We start from the raw sequence: 3926 nt of genomic DNA on the forward strand, positions 1-3926 counted from the left end.
GTAAGTATAGATATGTATTAAAAAATGGAGATGATAAATCTCATTTGGTGAATCATTTTATTAAAATTATTATTCATTAATTTCCCTTTAGCTTTTCCTATAACTGCCTACTCATTTTTCTAAGTCTCAGAAAAATCCAAATTTTAATTAAGAAATTCTCAAACCCAAAGAAGACTTAGCAACATTTTTTACTAACAATCATTTTATAACATTGTTTCCTGTCTTAAAATGAAATTCACATATTCCATAGCTTACCTACATAAGTAACATAAACCAACATAATGGCATAAATACAATATAAAGGGCATATATGCCCAAAAATATATAATCATGATCAGTGTAAACATAAGACATAATTACATTAAAAGTTATATTGAAATGGTGAGATGCCTACAATTTGAAATAGAATTACTGTAAGTGATGCAAATACTGAAAGATACTATAATAAAATGAAGATTACATATCCGATGTGAGAAATTTGACAGCTTTCAAATTGCTACCCCTCTCCTTTCCCCATATTTGGGTAATCTAATAAGATCCCTCACGCCCATTCACACCCCTCACCACTGAAACAAACCCTCTGCCCCATGTCATAGGTCAAAATTCAAATAACAGCAGAGAACCTCCATCTGGGCTCCATTCTCTAACTGGAATAAAACTCCAAGCCATTTATCTCCTTTTGCTATTGTTTCTCTTCAGACTGAGTCTATCTCGTTGGACTCATTTCCTTTTTACTATGTGTGCAATAAACATTAGATCCTGGCACTCATATGTCATTACACTCAACATTCATAAATCTCTGGGGTGGCAGAGGAGGCATTCTCTTCATTTAGCAGAGATTGCCAAATAACAAAAAGGTACCTTTGTTTATTGTTGGTGATTTAAACACTAAAAGCGACTGTTGTATCATTGTAGGTATGTATATTTTATATAGTATATATAAAGATTAATAGAGTTTGGAAAAAAGTACAATTTTCCCCTGATTTACCTATTATTTCCCTGTTACAAAATGTTAAAAAATAGCCAAGGCTTACAGAACGCTTATTGACTGAAAAGCACTATTTTAGGTTCTTTACATTTTCTCTTCACATCAACCTGATGGTGTCATTTATCATCACAGTCTTACAAATAGGAAAACCAATGCAGAGAGACGATAGGAATCTTGTCCATGGTTACACAGCTAGTGACAAATTCGGATTTTAAATCCTAATAATCTAGTTCTGAAATCTTTGCTCTTAACACTCTAAAATTCTTAGATATTTTTCATTTACATGCAAAACAAAGTTAGATGCCAGTCTTAGATAATCAATCACAAAGCAGTTTTTCCTCCATATCTTTCTGCCAGGACACTCAACACTCACACGCATACAATAGGATGATGACTACTTCACATGTTGCAGGACAAGGGCCAGTTGACTGCCCATTGAGCCTCACTCACCTAAGATACACCATCCTGTATCTACTGTCTTGTGAAATAAAAATACCATCAAGAATTTACAAAATGCCCAAAGGTGGAAGTAGTCTCTCTGACACTCTTGCTTTATGTTTTATGTGAAAATGAAAATGTGTGCTTTCATTTTCCAAATTTCCCACTTACATGATGTTGGAATTAAGAATCTACTTGTAGCACAGACCAGGAAAAGAAGGAGGTAAGTGTGATCTTGAATAAGTCACACAAACCCACAGGCCAGCATTCCGTGTTGATATGGTAGCCTTTTTACATTTTTAATTATCTATATTTGGGGCATCTAAAGCTTAGAAAACAGGTGGTATTTTGAGAACTAGATATTGTTTTTGTTATTTGGTTTTCCACTTAGCAGCCTCTCTAGCCCATCATTAAGAAATGTGGGTCTAGTTCATAGAATTATTCTTAATCTGTTTGTTCTCACATTTCCACTCTTTCAAGTAAGAAAGCTTTAGACACAAGCCTTAGGGAATGATAAGGCAACTTAATATGCTTTATTTTCCATTTATTTAGGCTGATGATAAAAGGATCTATATTTAAAATTTCTAAAGCAATTAATCTCAAACAGCTTCAGAGATTTTTTTACTTCAGAATTTTTCCAAGATTGCTTTTGTCTAAAGTCATAGAAATGAGACCAAGACAGAGTCAAGTTTATCAAAACATGTATGTAAGGTGTGTATTTCTCTATGCAATTTTGCCATACAGGACAAAGTGTGTTAACAACCTGTAAAATAGTTAAGTTATGACAGAAGGGAACATTAGACTTTTTAACAGGTTTATTGAGTTTTTTAATGTTAATGTTAATATTTTCTCATTTTTTAATTTTTTTCCCATAGGATTTTGCCTTTTGTAAAAAAGTTAAACTATTGTTTATATTTTTGATATTAAATTTAACATGGCAAAGTCTGATTTGTTCTTATGCCTTACAAGACATTTTTGAAAGTCTTATACTAACTTCCTTCCATCAGCATATTTGACCTTTGAAGGAATAGCATTTTACTTTGGTTTTTGAATTAATTTGGAGGTGAGTCTCTGCATTCTGATGCAATCACTGAATCACCAAAGAGATACTAAAGGAACAAGGGAATGCATCAAGAATTATTTATAAGCAATTCTAAAGCTCATAGATACACGGTTGCAAAGTTTGGAGAAATAAATGTGGCATTTATCAGTAACATTTTCATGCCAATGGGATAGAAATTATTGAGTAAAATCCCATTGCAAACATCAGTCCTTAGGTGTCATTAGGAAAGTGCTGAGAATCACATTTCCCAGCTATAGTCAATTTTAACGATATTCCCAGGATCAACTTCCTGTCAGAAGATGCTATTGAAAAAGCAAGACAATAAAGACAAACTCTTCTCAATGGGAAATTATCTTCAGACAAAAAGACATTCAGTGAACTCAACGATTAATAACCTTTAACTTTGCAATGTTTGACTTTGAAGTAGTGTGAACAGAATACAGAAATGAAAAAGCAGAAACAATTATTTCTCCTACCCAAGTGTCTTTTTCATTTTAAATAATTTGTATTTAAAATCAACTTTCTTTCCTTGACTCAGCAACTTAAAATGTAAAGAGTTGCACAGTTTAGCAGAAATATGTTGAACTAGAACTCAAGAGCACTGGGCTTCAATTTCAGGATTATTAGGAGGTCTGACAACTATTTTACCTATTAAGAGGTACATGTGGATGGCTATATGACAAAAGAAGTTGCTTTAAATAAGGTTGTTTGGTTTTTTGTTTGTTTTTTGAGATGGAGTTTCACTCTATCGCCAAGGCTGGAGTGCAGCGGCACAATCTTGGCTCACTGCAACCTCCCCCTCCCAGGTTCAAGTGATTCTCCTACATCAGCCACCTGAGTAGCTGGGATTACAGGTGTTCAACACCACGCCTAGCTAATTTTTTTTTTGTATTTTTAATAGAGATGGGGTTTCACCATGTTGGCCAGGCTGGTTTCAAACTCCTGATCTCAAGTGATCGTCTCACCTTGGCCTCCCAAGGTGCTAGGATTATAGGTGTGAGCCACTGCACCTGGCCTTAAAAAAGGTTTTTCATCTGTTCTTGGTGGAATTCCTGGATGAGACGTGGTGGGTGTGGGAAGTCAGAATGTAGGGGGTTGGGTAGCATGATTATTAGCTTTTAACCTTGGATTCAAACAGAATAGATTTGCATTTACCTATTTTATATGTTGAGCTGATGCATAAGCTTTCATGTAAAACAAGTTTTAATAATTTACTTCTCTTTTACCCCAGAAGTTTGTAGATAATTTTTCTATAACAACTCCTGAAAATGAGAATAATAATTCTGAATCCCTTTTACAGATGCAAAGGGTCTTATTAATAAAAAACAAGTGCACAATTTTAAAAATTGGCTGATATTACTTTGTAAAGACTTTTCATGGCTCTGTGGTTGATCCACTTCAATGTTTTGTTAGTAGATATGAAAGTTCTGAGTGTTA

The sequence above is a fragment of the Pongo pygmaeus genome, chromosome 3, assembly GCF_028885625.2.
Source record: "Pongo pygmaeus isolate AG05252 chromosome 3, NHGRI_mPonPyg2-v2.0_pri, whole genome shotgun sequence".
Lineage (NCBI taxonomy): Eukaryota > Metazoa > Chordata > Mammalia > Primates > Hominidae > Pongo > Pongo pygmaeus.